This window comes from Musca autumnalis, unplaced genomic scaffold (assembly GCF_047663935.1).
Source record: "Musca autumnalis isolate F117 unplaced genomic scaffold, ASM4766393v1 scaffold_1, whole genome shotgun sequence".
In the NCBI taxonomy this organism is placed as follows: Eukaryota; Metazoa; Arthropoda; class Insecta; order Diptera; family Muscidae; genus Musca; species Musca autumnalis.
The window spans coordinates 219,030,933-219,048,307 of record NW_027411644.1 but is presented as its reverse complement, the minus strand read 5'-3'; the positions used below and the strand labels follow the sequence as shown (position 1 = coordinate 219,048,307).

Here is a 17,375-nt window from a genome sequence, read left to right as displayed (position 1 = left end):
CACCACAACAACACAACAACACACAACAACAGCAAAGTGAATGCTAACAGGTGAGGAAAACAAGTGAGCATAGAAATACAAAAATAACAAGCAGACAGAGCTCAGAGAGCCATGAGAAAACAAACCGAATGTAAACAACCTAAAAGCACAATGACGATAACCAAACGAAATAAAACAAAAGCCTCAAAATCATATTTCAGGATAACAACAATGGAAATATTGTTTATGATTACCCAACAAATCTGGCCACCAATCAGCCAGACAAACATTCAGTCAGTCATTCAAATGAAAAAAAAAGGTCCATTGGATTCAACGCTCAATGTGGCGAATGAGCGGAGTACATAAAAGGAAAATCAAGGGCAATAACGGGGAGTAAATATTTTATGAGTGGGAGAGAGCATGGATGAATGAATGAAATGAATTTGTGGATAATAGAGAGTGAGAGATTTATCCGTTACTACTGCGTCGACGCAATCCCAATAGCCGGGAGAAATGAACACCCGCCAAATGGCAATGTAACTGGGAACAGCACAGCAAGGAATGCAACAATGTTTCTGTAAGTTGGCCTGACAAGGATAACACAAAATGAATATATTTAAACTGGTGCCCATGGAAGCTGAAGATTTAGTCTACAGCTAAACGTACTACCGTCAAGAACGAACTTTTCAAAACGCCCGCAAGAGAGAACGCGCTAAACGGCTGTAAGCAACACATCCTATTACCCGCACAGGACAGGGAATAACGAAGTGTCCATTTACATGGAGCAACTATGACTCTATAGTGAAGTGAGAAACTAAATAAGAAAATAAAAAAATCACGAAACACCAAAACTCCCTAAGAAAAGTGTGAAAGAGAAGTTAAATAGAAAAAACCGTATTCAAAATTATGTGCTAAAAAATATTAAACAAAAATTACTAACAATTATTCTCATTTTACTTGTATGTAAATAACACGGCTATATAATCGACAAATAATGCGAATGTCCTGCACAGCATTCATTAATTTGATGTTTTCTTCTTAAATTTATGGCATACTTTTGGGCTCCTGTCTAACGCAGCAGCATCATTGCCAAAGGAATTACTGTGGGGATTTACAAACTCCCTGTGTTTGTGTGTGTAAGCGATAAGTGTGAGCGTGCAAGTGTTGGTGTTGTGGCATCCTTAGCAATGGAATATTAAATTTACGTTAAGGAATTTCGCCTTTAACTGCCGCAAATACGTAAAGAAAAATAAAATTGTTTTGGGAATTATCATCAGACCAAAGGAAAAAAAGTTTGTCGAAGTCTTAACATAAAATTTGATTGTGTGCCAAAGTTTTTGTGTTAATTACCAACAAGAAAATCCCGAAGATAACTACAAAACAAGATAATTATTAAATAACCCAAGGAAAATTTGTGAAGAATAGAAAGAAAAAAACCGAAAAAATAAAAAACAAACAAGAGGGTAATGAATTGAGAAGGAAGTAAAAACAAATCTCCGCGTTAAAATAAACATCAATAAAACGCACTGATATAAAATAATTGCAAAGAGTAAAAAATCAATATATTACAACAAATAATAATAAACAACAATAATTGATTCATGTGAGCCATTTAATATAAATATAAAAACAAATCGGATGCATCTTATAAAGGACATAAACAAGAGTAAGTATTGAATTTTAAGAAGCAATCATATAAAGTTGTATGGGTATTTTTGGAAGGGTTATCACATCTTTGGGTGTGGATTTTGAAGAGGATGTAATTTTAAAGAATATTTTTAGAAGGAAGCATCACAGCCTTGAACGACAACTTTTCATGGCATTTATGGTAGGGACTATTACAGCCTAAGGCCTGGATTTTTGACAATATTTTTCGAAGGGACTGTCACAGCCTTTTATCACGGATTTTTAATTATATGTTTGGAAGCCATAGGCATGGATTTTTGGAAAGAAATATAAAAGCCTTAGGCGTGGAGTTTTAAAGAATACATTTGAAAGGGACATACCAGCCTATTCAGTGGATTTTTATAACAGCCAATAGAGTGAATTTTTTAGAATAATCCGTATGCGTGGATTTTTAATGATATTCTTTGAAGGACTATCAAAGCCTTATATGTGTATTTTTTCAGATTACTTTTGAAGGGAAGGTCTTAGCCTTAGGTCTGGATTTAAAAAAAATTTGAAGGGACTATTAAAGCCTTAATCGTTTAATTTTATGAATATTTTTGGAAAGGACTTTCAAAACCTTAGGTGTGGATGTTTTACAATATATTTGGAAGAGACTGTCAAAGCCGTAGGCGTGGATCTTTAAGAATATTTTTGAAAGAGACTATCAAAGCCTTAGGTTTGAATGTTTGAGAATATTTTTGGAAGGGAATATCAACGTCAAAGGCCTGCATTTTTAAGAAAATTTTTGGAAACTACTACCAAAGCCTTTGACGTAGATTTTTAAGAATATCTTTGGAAGGGATTATCAAAGCCTTAGGTGTGAATTCATAAGAATTTTAAAAGGGACTTTTAAAGCTTAATTGGTTGGATTTTTAAGAATATTTTGGAAGCGACCATCAAAGTCATAGGCGTGAATTTTTAAGAATATTTTTTCAAGAGTCTATCGGCGTCATAGGCCCGGATTTTTAAGAATATTTTTAGAAGCGACTGTCAAAGCCTTTGGCGTAGATTTTTAAGAATATTTTTGGAAGGAACTAATAAAGTCTTTGACGTAGATTTTTAAGAATATTTTTGGAAGGAACTAATAAAGTCTTTGACGTAGATTTTTAAGAATATCTTTGGAAAGGACTATGAAAGCCTTAGGCGTGGATTTATAAGAATAATTTTGAAAGGGATTTTTAAAGATTAATTGCGTGGATTTTTAAGAAAATTTTTGGAAGGGACTATCAAAGCCTTTGGAGTGAATTCATAAAAATTTTGAAAGGGACTTATAAATCTTAATACCTTGGATTTTTGAAATCGACTGTTAAAGCCTTAGGCCTGAATATTTAAGAATATTTTTTCAAGGATCTATCAATGTCATTGGCCTGGATTTTAAGAATATTTTTAGAAACGATTATCAAAATGGGTGCCATCATGGTGCAATGGTATGCACGCCCGCCTTGCACGTGTGTTCGATTCCCCAGCCAGGCAACATCAAACATTTTTCAGCGGTTGCACAATACCCTCAGTGATGTTGGCGACATTTCCTGAGTATTTTAGACATGTAAAATTTCTCTACAAAGTGGTGTCTTAAGACACGCCGTTCGGACTCGGCGATAAACAGTAGATCCCATATCATTGAGCTAATATGAATCGGGGTGCGCTCATTGATATGAGAGAAGTCTCCCTTGTCCCTTCAGGGATGATTGTGGAACAATTATATATATATAGACTATCAAAGCCTTTGGCCTAGATTTTTAAGCATATTTTTTAAAGGGACTATTAAAGCCTTTGACGTAGATTTTTGGGAATATCTTTGGACTATCAAAGCCTTAGGCGTGGATTCATAAGAATAATTTTGAAAGGGATTTTTAAAGCTTAACAGCGTGGATTTTTAAGAATATTTTTGGAAGGGCTATTAAAGCCTTAGGGGTGAATTTTTAAGAATATTTTTTCAAGGATCTATCAACGTCATAGGCCTGGATTTTTAAGAATATTTTTAGAAGCGACTATCAAAGCCTTTGACGTAGATTTTTAAGAATATTTTTGAGAGGGATTATTAAAGCCTTTGACGTAGACTTTTAAGAATATTTTTGGAAGGGTTTATCAAAGTCTTTGACATAGATTTTTAAGAATGTCTTTGGAAGGGACTATCAAAGCCTTAGGCGTGGATTTTTAAGAATATTTTTGAAAGGGACTATCAAGCCTTAGGCGTGAATTTTTAAGAATATTTTTGAAAGGGACTATCAAAGCCTTAGGCGTGGATTTTTAAGAATATTTTTGAAAGGGACCTTCAAAGCCTTGGGCGTCGATTTTTAAGAATGTTTTTGAAAGGGACCTTCAAAGCCTTGGGCGTCGATTTTTAAGAATATTTTTGGAAGGGATTATCAAAGCTTTTGACTTAGATTTTTAAGAATATCTTTGAAAGGGACTTTTAAAGCTTAATTGCGTGGAGTTTTAGGAATATTTTTGGATTGGACTCTCAAAGCCTTAGGCGTGGATTTTTAATAATATTTTTGGAAGGGGCTATCAAAGCCTTTGGAGTAGATGTTTAAGAATACCTTTAAAAAAGACTGTCAAAGCCTTTGTCGCAGATGTTTAAGAATATTTTGGAAGGGACTGTCAAAACCTTTGACGTAGATTTTTAAAAATATTTTTGGAAGGGACCATCAACTTTAGGCGTAAATTTTTAAGAACATTTTTGGAAGGGATTATGATGACCTCTTAAGCGTGGATTTTTAAGATTATTTTTGAATGGGACCATCAAAGTCGTAGGCGTGGATTTTTAAGATTATTTTTGAATGGGACCATCAAAGTCGTAGGCGTGGATTTTTAAGATTATTTTTGAATGGGACCATCAAAGTCGTAGGCGTGGATTTTTAAGATTATTTTTGAATGGGACCATCAAAGTCGTAGGCGTGGATTTTTAAGATTATTTTTGAATGGGACCATCAAAGTCGTAGGCGTGGATTTTTAAGATTATTTTTGAATGGGACCATCAAAGTCGTAGGCGTGGATTTTTAAGATTATTTTTGAATGGGACCATCAAAGTCGTAGGCGTGGATTTTTAAGATTATTTTTGAATGGGACCATCAAAGTCATAGGCGTGGATTTTTAAGATTATTTTTGAATGGGTCCATCAAAGTCGTAGGCGTGGATTTTTAAGATTATTTTTGAATGGGACCATCAAAGTCGTAGGCGTGGATTTTTAAGATTATTTTTGAATGGGACCATCAAAGTCGTAGGCGTGGATTTTTAAGATTATTTTTGAATGGGACCATCAAAGTCTTAGGCGTGGATTTTTAAGATTATTTTTGAATGGGACCATCAAAGTCGTAGGCGTGGATTTTTAAGATTATTTTTGAATGGGACCATCAAAGTCGTAGGCGTGGATTTTTAAGATTATTTTTGAATGGGACCATCAAAGTCGTAGGCGTGGATTTTTAAGATTATTTTTGAATGGGACCATCAAAGTCTTAGGCGTGGATTTTTAAGATTATTTTTGAATGGGTCCATCAAAGTCGTAGGCGTGGATTTTTAAGATTATTTTTGAATGGGACCATCAAAGTCGTAGGCGTGGATTTTTAAGATTATTTTTGAATGGGACCATCAAAGTCGTAGGCGTGGATTTTTAAGATTATTTTTGAATGGGACCATCAAAGTCTTAGGCGTGGATTTTTAAGATTATTTTTGAATGGGACCATCAAAGTCGTAGGCGTGGATTTTTAAGATTATTTTTGAATGGGACCATCAAAGTCGTAGGCGTGGATTTTTAAGATTATTTTTGAATGGGACCATCAAAGTCTTAGGCGTGGATTTTTAAGATTATTTTTGAATGGGACCATCAAAGTCGTAGGCGTGGATTTTTAAGATTATTTTTGAATGGGACCATCAAAGTCGTAGGCGTGGATTTTTAAGATTATTTTTGAATGGGACCATCAAAGTCTTAGGCGTGGATTTTTAAGATTATTTTTGAATGGGACCATCAAAGTCGTAGGCGTGGATTTTTAAGATTATTTTTGAATGGGACCATCAAAGTCGTAGGCGTGGATTTTTAAGATTATTTTTGAATGGGACCATCAAAGTCGTAGGCGTGGATTTTTAAGAATATTTTTGAAAGGGAATATCGAAGCCTCTGGCGTGAATTTTTATACCCTCATCATTTAGTCATGTCCGTCCGTCTGTCTGGCTGGCTGGAGCGCAAGATAACTCTTGAACGGATCAACCGATTCGGTCCATAAGTTGGCTTTCGTAATATTTTGTCCAAACTTAGTTTAAGTTCGAAGATGGGTTATTTCTGTCCACTCCTTACGGTATCTCCCCAAAAAAGTTCGAAAATGTTCGGAATATTTTTGCGCACGATAACTCTTGAGTGAAGTACCCGATTTGGCCCATGCTTTGCATATCGTCGAATTTCTACCAGACTTAGAAAAGGTTCCAATATGGACTGAATCGGTCCCCTCCTTCTGGTACCTCTCACACAAAATTTCGGATAAGTTCACTTTAAGACCTGCTCTCGAATGACTTTGATTTTTGTTGAAGCGATTTGCATTCGCTACCTCAATTAAGACGGTAACAGTTTTTTCAGAGGCAAGTCCATATTTCTTGGGAAAACAGCTCGAAAGGTGTTAACAACCCCTATGTCACCATATGTGGCGGTCGGAGAGCACGATAACTCTCGAACTGTTCAACCGATTTGGTCCAACATTTGGTCTTCGTGATATTATATCCAAAATTAGTCTCGTAGGGCAATACCGGTCAACAACTTGCGGTACTTCTCCCCAATATTAAAAAAATGTCACTGAAATGCTAGGACGATATCACCAATTTGGTCCAAACTTTGGGTCTCATAATATTTGGTCAAAATTTAGTTTAACTTCTAAAATGGCCCATATCGGTCCTCCCTAAGGGTACCTCACACACAAAAGTTCAACATTTGTGCCTTAGAACAGTTAATTCCTAATCCACATTTTTGTCGGCAAGTTCAAATGTCCAAAAAGGGCCACAAAATTCTGAAGATACCTTAAATACATTTGATCTGCCCGGAGGTGAAAGTTTCGCTTCATATTGGCTGAGGGTATATATCTGTTGGCAAGGTCGACTGACACTTTTTTACTTGTTTTTAGAAATATTTTCTGTAAAGACTATCACAGCTTATGGTGCCGATTTTACGAATATTTTTTTGAAGGGGCTATGGCATCCTTAGACGTGTGTTCTTAAGCACTTTTTTTTTGAGATTTTCACACTCTTGAAGTGGTTTGTTGAAAATATTTTTGGAAGAGTTTTCAAGTCTTAGGCATGATATTTCAAACATTTTTAAAACTTTCAGTTTTTAGGCTACACTTTGATACAACCATTGAAGTATGTTTTGACAAAATCGTTTCAGACAATTTCGAGTCGATTTAGCTTTGTCCGTCAGTCCATCTACCTTTCTTGCTGGCAGGGGTGCACAATTACTCTCGATCGGATGAACCGATTTTGTTCTCGTAATATTTTGTCCAAACTTGGATTAAATGCGTAGATGGATCATATAGGTTGTTTTGACAATTTTTGTCTGTGCTTGTCCTTATGACCCTTATTAAAACGGTACAATGTTAGTTCGAGGGCAAGTCCCATCCAATTACCCAAAAAGTTTCATAATAAAATGTCGGCATCAACGAAAATAGCGGATGAGCACGATTACTCACGAATTGAGTACACGATTTGGCTGAAAATGTAAACATCGTAAAAGTTTCTTCCAAACGTTCTAAGAAGGTCCATACACGGAGGAAAAAAACGGCCTCTGTAACATATTTTTCAGCAAACATATATATGTTCTAACATAAAAATATATGTTATAACATAAAATATGTTTGGATCCAAACATATGTTATGTTGGGGACTGTTGCAAACATATAATATTTTTGGATCCAAACATATATTTTTGTTTGCATCCAAACACATTATATGTTTGCTGATTTTTTTTTTCCTGCGTGTATAGAACAATACCTTCGGTTACCTACCTCACAAAAGTTCAAAATGTTCATTTAAATGCAGTTTGAAGACTGTTCGAGGACAGTTTAGAAAATTTTACCGAAGATGTTGATTGAGATCCTGTTTCTAATGGGTTTCGTTGGCACGCCCATGGTTTCAGATATTATGGTCCGAAAGTTCTAAGCAATCTTACGGTAATAAAATACAATGGGTGGTGGGTACGGTAATCGCATGGAGTGATTGATATTGGCGCAACCTTTGCACATCGTAGCATTTTCCCAAACATACATCATGTTCCAATATAGCCTACATCTAAAACCCCCTCGGATACCCCTCTAACAAAAGTTTAGAACTTAGTTAAAGTGCAATTTTAGAGCTGTTCTATTATTGTTTTGAATTTTTCACCTAAGGTAGCCCATGTGATTATGATTACAGCTATATAAAGGGGAAAGTGAGAAAACTGACGGGAAGTTTATATTAATGATTGGTCTGAAAACGGTTGTGTGGCACAACTATCGAAAGGAATAACTCTCAAAATTATATTCAGCTCCAAAAGGGATTATGGCGTGGGGAAATTGTAACAGCGTGTAGTCATTGTAATCATGACTTAAAAATATTTGTATGCAAGGAGAAGACGAAAATATGACCAAAACTGCTTGAAATATGCACCGCGAAATGACCCAATATTTAGAGCAACTCCTTCATACATTTCTCGCACTAACACTTTCAGTCGACTTTGTTACAGTGTTCTAATTTTATTATGTTCAGAATCCATGAGATACAAGACTAATTTTTATTAATTTTACCACTATGTGGGGAGATTATTATAAGTCGGTTTTGGTTTAAACGGCTGTAATTAGAGGTGGCAAACTATCGATAGTCCGACTATCGTTTTAACAAAGGTTGCTTCGGCTACCACAAGTAGTTATTTAGGTTATCTATCGCGAGTTATTTAAAAAATATTTGCTCCTGAGTCCGACAGCTTTACGACAGTGATCAAAACGATAGTCGTACTATTGATAGTTTGCCAGCTCTAGTTGTAACACATCGAAATATTGATCGTAGACTCACATTTATGTATGTATATCAAAATACATGTCTCCACGAGCTTAGTTGACCTGGCTATGTGTGTACATCTATACTATGTAATCACGCTGGAAGTCTAAATTTTGAATAGATCGACTGGGCAGTTGTGGTGGAAAAGGAAGAAGCCTACAGAATTTGGTGATGGGTCTGGTTGGTGAATAACATTTTAGTATCTCCCTCATAGCGGTAGCAGTGTAGGGCCCCGTCCGGACTATAGTCTTTGCTTACTTCTTTTATATTAGAAGGAATAAAGAAATATTTCAGACCTTATCCTGACTGCCGCACATCTTGAATTTCTCATGCCAACTTGTTTCAATACTAAAATTTGACATTAATACCTATCATTGATATACATATAAATTTTATTCTCACAATATTTTTAGTAAATTGTTTAAATATCAATATCACCGATTTACAAATGTTTTATTAAAAACCAAAAAAGATTATATTGGATAAACTACATACATATCTACATATATGAGATTAGTTCAACATTCAATTGAAATAATGTTCATACGTATGTATGGATAAAACTTGTAGTAGTAAATATGTCACATGTAAAACAAGAACAACAATGTGGCCATGGCAAATGACATCAATGATATTTTAAAAACATTTTCAATTAAAGTTGGATATCAAAAAGTTTAAGGAAACTTTTCTACGAAAATGTACGTAAACAATTTACATGTAACAAACTTTGCAATCATGGCAATTGCTATGCAATAAGCTGATTCGATGTGAACAGAAAACAACATGCAATTTTTGCAATATTTGAAAACATTATTCGAATCTTTGCTGTAAAGGAGTATAAATGGTTAGAAAATTTAAGTTGTCTGTATTTATTGTTTACATCCTGATTTAAATATGTTTACGTTTCACCCTAATAAAATATCATTCATTCCACATAAGATTCAATACACATAGGCTGAATAGTTTAAAAAAATCTTTACAAAGTTTATTCATTCATTCCGTTTTTAGAGAAACAGAAGAAAAGGTCCTAAGTCAACATTTTATTGAAATTGAGATTTTGAACCATATAAGCCTCGGAAATGGTATTATGGCGAGTTTGGCTATCTTTGTTTTACAGTTGTAAGAATATTTCTTCAGAAAAATTCGTAACTGCACAGTCTATTTTGATAGAACACTATCACTAATCTAGTTCAGATGTAAGGTAATCGTAGAACTGCTTACAAAGGAACAAACGTATGACAAACAAGTGAAAAATATCAGTCGGCTTTACCGACAAATACAAACACTCATCATGTACAAAAAAAAAAAAAATAAACAAAAACAAAAACAATAAAGGAGCTATAAACCTAAATATGCTATGAACAAAGAGATCCTCGTTTTTTAACATAAATAAAATTTTCGTAGGTGCCAAAATAAGTTTTCGAAAATTTCTGGGTACATTTCAAGAATTTTATTTACTGATAGACTTAATCAAGTCATTTTACAGCGACCAACATTAAGCATTGTAGTAGGTGCTACCAAAAGCTGTAGTGTGAGGGAAGTATGAAGATCTGCTCATAAATATTTGGTCATTTCGGGGGAAAAATCTAACGAAGTATTATCTCCCCCCCTTGAAAAATATGTTGTAGTCATGATAACAATAACTACATGATATTAAAATTTCTACTCATAGCAAATATTTATAATTTTGGGAGTCGTTCCTTTGGATAGTTTTGGTTCCAGATAGCCATTTTAATTGGTCAGCGGAGAATATTTGTGCGCCTTTGGGTCGATGTGTCAGGAAGTATGGACTTGTCCATAAAAATACACATATGTATACCGTTGTAATCAGAATCATATGGGTAAAAATTCAAAACGATGCTCGTAAAATTCACTTCAAATAAAATTTTCAACTTTTGTACGGGATGTTCCCAAAGGTGTTGCCCTTTTTGATGTACACGTGGAAAAAATTTAACGATGGGTATAGTTTCGGATACTCAGTTCGTAAGAATTTTTATAGAATTTGGGTCATTATCTCAGCTAATCTGAATTTGGCTGCACTCATTGATACGAGAGAAGTCTCCCTTGTCCTGTATGGGATGTTTGTGGAACAATTATATATTATATACTACGTTATGGCGTTTTTTATTTGGGAAGACTACTTTTATATTTTATATCATATATTATATATTATATATATATATATATATATATATATATATATATATATATATATGATAGAGGCCGCGATGACCAAATCCTTTGCTCCGTTCCCGATTTATGGTGTTCACTATATTAGCGAACATTTATAAAAATTTGTGGGAAGCACACACAAAATGAAAGGATGTACAAATTTGCACCCAATCGAGCACTACGTTCAAAGGTTATCGTGAGCTACATTCAGCCCTACATACCGCCGGACAGGACTACATTGACCCCAAATTGTCTAAAACCATGGATTTGCCTACAAAAACTTTATATCGATGTAAACAGGACCACAAGGATTACTTGCTGTGAAAAATGTACAATGGTCCCAGAACAGCCCTTAAACTGCACATAAGCAAAAATGCTCAGCATTTGTGACGGAGGTACCCAATGATGTTCTAATATTGACCATTTTGGATCTTGATGTGAGTTTGGATGAAATTTTACGATGACTGTTCATAAATCGACCAAATCGGATACTCAATTCGTACGTTTTTGCGCTCATCAGTAACTTCAATTGGTGTCGGCAGGGTTATTTAGAGCGTTTGGAACAACATATCAAAATATATGAACATGCCACCGAAAAAATGCGCTTGCTGCAAAAAATTTTATGACGATTCGACAAGAGTTTCCAAACTGCAAATTGTTTTGAACTATTTGAACTTTTCTGGGGGAGGTACCCGAATGAGTGAACCGATATGGACCATCTTCAAACTTTAACTATGTTTGGGATAAATATTACGGGAACCAAATCGGCTGATCCGTTCGACAGTTATCGAGGGCTGCAGACAGCTAGACAGACGAATGGACGAACATGGTGAGGTTTAAATAGACTCCAAATGAAACGGATTATTCCAAACATATTTATACCCCGAATATCCCCAATTTTACGTCATCGATCAGAAAAAATTAAAATGTAGCTAAAATGTAAAAATACATGAAATCGGGTTGTACCATTATATCGACACCTCCAAATAATAGTATGCTAAGTCTAAAAAGTGAGTTTTGCAGGAGAAGCTCTCAAAGTTTGGAAATTTTTTTTAACTTCAGTACTATGCTAAGTCAATATTTGTTTATAACTTCTGTTCGGCTTGACCGATCATTACCAAAATTAGACAGAATTTAAGTTAAAGGACGTTTGACACCTCCAAATAATAGTTTGCTAATTCTGAAAAGCGAGTTTTGCAGGACAAGCTCTAAAAGTTTGGAAATTTCTTTGACCTTCAGTACTATGCTAAGTAAATATTTGTTTATAACTTCTGTTCGGATTGTCCGATCATTACCAAAATTTGACAGAATTTAAGTTAAAGGACGTTAAATATAAAAATGTAAAGAACTTGAAAACATGCTAAGTCGACTTAGCATACTATTATTTGGAGACGTCGATATGGAGGCTTATTTCAAAACATTTTGCCACAATTTTTGGTGGAGAAGTTTTTTAACCTCTTAGAATCCGAAATGCATCTATTCCAACTTCGAACTGACCTGCCTACAAACAAATTTCAGGGTCCTATCTCTTGAGTGACTACCACAGGCGGATGTAACGATAGGCAGACATGCATAAATCGTTATCGCAAATTATTATTTCAATGCCTTATAAACGAAAAAACAAAGATAATGTACCCTCCATACTGTGGTGGAGGTTATAAATATATACTGTTGTCATCACGACCACAAGGACTACCTGCTGGAAAAACGTCAAAATGCAGTTAAGCCATGATACATGATAGAGTTAACTGATACGTCCCGCCTTTGAACTTGATCTAAATTTGGAACAAATATTACCATGTTCAAAGTTTCAATCGGTGGTCGTAGGGGTTTTGTACAACTTTCGGATCATTATATCAGGAAGTATGAAGAATTCCACGAAAAAAAAAACAATGTGACCACAAGGAGTATGTGTTGCTAACATATCAAAACAACCCTAGAAATGTCAATAAACTACATTAAATCGAAAAAATGTGTTACTTTTTTGTGGGAAGTACCTGAAGGAATGGACCAATTTAGTCCATCTCCGTACTTGATCTAAACTGTAGTGAATTTTTATAATGTGTAAAGTTTAGAGACAATTTTCTGACCGCACTCAGGTTTCAGAACGCTTTCCGAATCTGTTACTATAGATTCATCTGATCCATGGTAAGAGATTCGGAAAGCGTTTTACTCTTTGCTAGAATTTTCGGACTTCAAGTAGGACAATACTTTGGGATTGTCTTGATATGCTACATGGGAAAAAAGTGTTTGCTCGAGACAATTACTTACTTTGAGTAGACGTTGTTGCAGCTTTCTGTTGTAATTAGAACTTTCAGAGGTCCAGCTTCCTTGCAAGAGTTATATAGCGCACCAGCCAGATAAATGACGGACATGGCAAAGTCGCTTTAAATTGGCTGAAATGGTTTGGGCTTTAATAGTTGTGGGATTTAAAATCATTCTTCCCATACAGCATATTTATACTATCCTTAGCCTAAAGGTTGAGGGTACAAAACATAATGCTCTAACAAACTCCCAACAACCATTCTTGCTCAACTTTTTGATTCTTTTAGATAGTATAAATACCAACCCTAACCCACCAGTAGCATGGCATTTCTATTTTTATGTCATTAAAAAGATGGTTGTTTATTGATAAAAATAAATCATTATGGCCAAGTAGCCAAGTATTTGAACTGTTTTTGAACTCCTATTCATGTTCCGGCATTTATTTATGTTTTTTGTATGTCTCAAAAGTATCTGCTAATTGCCCGAGAATATAGCATTAACATAGAAAGAAAGAGAGCACACCAACCATACCATATCGATGATATCTAGATTAAATTTAAGCATTTAAAACGACGGCAATATCAACATACTTTGGCAACAATAACAACAACAACAAGTATTACACGAATATCCTTCGAACTCGTTAAGAGTTATGTATGGATTTTGTGCGTGGCCGGGTTTAGCAGCCAATATGAAAAACTCTCGTTTTTTACTCCTTTAATGAGCCAAGCCAGACAGCCTGGCTGCTACACAGACTTTTAGTTTGAGTTGCCTGTTTCTGTCGTTCTGTTTCGCTTTTTTTCGTACAATATTTTTGCCGCTTGTTTTGTAGGCCATATTACAAAAAGAGGAATGTTGACAGAATGCTGTTCAGAGCATACCAACACCCTATACGCACAAATACACATACATACATACATACGTATGAACTACGAGTTTGCAAAGAGGTGTGTTACGAGAACGACGTCAATACAAAAACCCAGAAAAAAAAACAAATAAATGGCAAGAAAATATAGCGTTGTAAAATATTCTCAGAAAGTTTCCGCTTCAAATGACAATTTCTTTAGACAGAAATAGCAACAATGGGAGGTAAAGGCGTAAAGTTTTGAAGCAGCTGATTTTGGGTGCGTGTGTATGTATTTGTAGGCAATATACAAACATACGTATAGAAATTGTCAGAATCCTTTAAAGGGGAAGTTTTCGAAAATTTAATAAAACCCTATTTTCACAGTAGCTAGGGAATGGTGGAAAAGGATGGTGGAGATGCATAATGTTTCTCAAGAAAGCAAATAAAATTATCAGTCAGCTTTGCTGACAGAAATATACCCTCAGCCTCTGATTGGAAGAATAAAAAATAAGTGAGAACGGCGTTTATAGCACCACGAACAGTATTGATGGGTTTATGTATATGCACAATTAGCTTCCACTGCTTTATTAAAAACGTTTCGTTTATTGAACGTGGACCTATGCCAAAAAATTCCAGGTGGAACGTTTTATACTCCCAACGAAGACTAACTGCTAAATTTCATTCATTTTGGTGTGTTATTGAGGTCACAACCTTCAAAATACTCAAAATCGGGAGGTACCCTTCGAAAAAGTGGACTTATACCGACAAAATTCAGGTGGAAAGCTTTATACCCCCAGTGAAGGCTAACTGCCAAATTACAACCATTTTGGTGGGATATTAAGGCCACAACCTTCAAAATACCGAAAATCGGGAGTTATTTTTCTATTGGGGCTATATAAAGACGTTGACCTATACCAACAAATTTCTGGTGGTAAGTGTTATACCCCCAGTGAAGACTAACTGCCAAATTCCAGCCATTTGGGTGGGATATTGAGATCACAACACTCTATAGGGCCATATATGAAGATATGGACCTATACCGACAAATTTCAGTTGGAAAGTTGTATACCCCGAACGAAGACTAAATGCCACATTTCAGCCATTTGGGTTGAATGTTGACCCCACAACCTGAAAAATACCGATAATCAGGAGTTCGCATTCTATGATGGCTATATGAAAATGTGGACATATACCGACAAATATCTGGTGGAAAGTTTTATAACCCCAGTGAAGACTAACTGCCAAATTTTAGCCATTTCGGTTGGCTATTGAGGCTACAACCTTCAAAATACAGAAAATGCTATCGACAAATTTCTAGTGGTAAGTTGTATACCCCCCAGCGAAGACTAAGTGTCAAATTTTAGCCTCTTCGGTGGGATATTGAAGATACAACTTTTAAGATACCGAAAATTCGGAGGTACCCTTCTATGAGGGCTATATGAAAACGTGGATCTATACCGACAATTTTCAGGTGGAAGCGTAAAAGCCAAATTCAAAGCATTTCGGGGAGATATTGAGACCAAAACCTTAAAACGACCGAAAATCTGGAGGTACTGTGCTATGGGAGCCTTATCAAAATTTGAACCCATATTCAATACCAAACATCCTGGCAGTAATAGAAACTAAATTATAAAGTTCTATTTTTATACCCTCAGCATTTATGCTAACGAGGGTATATACACTTTCATACGGGCAAAATGCACCTCATCGAAATAATGGTTTTAGACCCCAAGTATCTTTTGAAGAAATGTGTTTCAGACAATTTGGAGTTGAATTAGCCAGGTCCGTCCGTCTGCCTCAATCGGTCCACTCCTTCGGGTACCTCCCACACAAAATTTCGGATAAGTTCAGTTTCGGACCTGCTGTCGAATCGCTTTAATTTTTGTTGTAGCAACTTGTTTTCACTGCCCCCCATACGACGGTATAAATTTCATCAGGGGCAAGTCCATACTTTCTGAGAAAATAACCTGAAAGGTACAAAACACGCCTATGACACCGTGCGAACGGATCTGCCGATTCGGTCCAAAATGTGGCCTTCGTACTATTTTGTGCAAACTTAGTATAAGTTCGAATATAAGCCATATCGGTCCACTCCTTCAGGTACCTACCCCACAAAAGTTTAAAAATGTTCGGAAAAATTGTGCGCACGATAACTCTTGATGGGAGTGACCGATTTGGTCCATACTTTACACATCCTAATATATCTACCAGCTATAGATAAGGTGAGAATATGGACTATATTTGTCCACTCCTTCGGGTACCTCCCACAAACATTTTTGGATAAATTCACTTTAAGACCTGCTCTCGAATCACTTTAGTTTTTGTTGAAGCAACTTGCATTCGCTTTCTCAATTACGACAGTAAAAGTTTGTTCAGGGGCAAGTCCATACTTCTTCAGAAAACAGCCCGAAAGTTGTAAAAAATACCCCATGGCACTATATGTAGTTGCTGGAGAGCCCGAACCGAATACTGCGTTCGTCCACACTTTGGATATTGTAATATTTCTTCGAATATTAGATGAAATTCGAGCGGTACCTCCCCCGCAAAAGCCGAAAATATTCGCTAAAATGGTACGCGCGATTTCTCATAGACTTAGCAACCGATTTGGTCCAAACTTTGGATCTCTAAATATTGTCGAAACTTAGTTTATGTTCAAATTTGGGCCCTATCTGTCCAATCCTTGTGGTACCACCCACATAAATGTTCAACATTTTTGTGTGGTTAAGGGTCTGTTCGATGATCCTTTGGACATTCTTACCGAAGGTTTTCCTAGTGGCCCTGATTACAGCGATATTATGTTTTTCGTAGGCTAGTGTGATAAAAAAAGCTGTATCTATCGCAAATTTTTGAGGTTTAATCCTATCCATACATACCTTTGTCGGTTCATACGCCCAAAATTTTGAAAACCCCCTTAAATACATACGTTTTTTTTTTTTGGGAAAAAATTATTGCAATCCACACAGGCTAAGGGTATGTATATCCCTGTCGGCAAAGTCGACTGATACTTTTTTACTTGTTAATATTGCAAGCTGTGTCTTGATTTCACCACACAGACGGACGGACAGTCGGACATGGCTATATCGAATTGTATGCAGATCAAGAATATATACTTTATAGAGTCTCCAACGAATATTCCGATGTGTTACAAACGGAATGAAAAATTTAATTATACCATAATATAGAGTATGATGGAGAGGTATAAAAAGTAACGTGTACTTTTGTGAGAGAGGTAACCGAAGGTGTTGGCCTTTTACGTACATTTGGGAGACATATTACGATGTGCAACCAATACAGACCAATGTCAGTCGGACTTTTTCATTATGCTCTTTAAGTTGGTCATCGTGGGATTTTTTGAGGGCTGTTGGATAAGGCGGACCTGGAGATTGAGCTAAAAAAATAGACAATCATCAACATTCCACTAAAATAACAACAA

General features: G+C 35.7%; 1 protein-coding gene across 1 annotated transcript in view; it reads left to right on the top strand.

Annotated features, from left to right (window-relative positions):
• Window positions 1-378: 378 nt before the first annotated feature.
• Window positions 379-17,375, top strand: part of LOC141389141 (uncharacterized) — a 269,444-nt gene continuing 252,447 nt past the window's right edge. The window contains exon 1 of the mRNA XM_073960206.1: window positions 379-1,645. The gene's annotated coding sequence lies outside the window, so the exon portion shown is untranslated. The remainder of the gene's footprint in view (window positions 1,646-17,375) is intronic.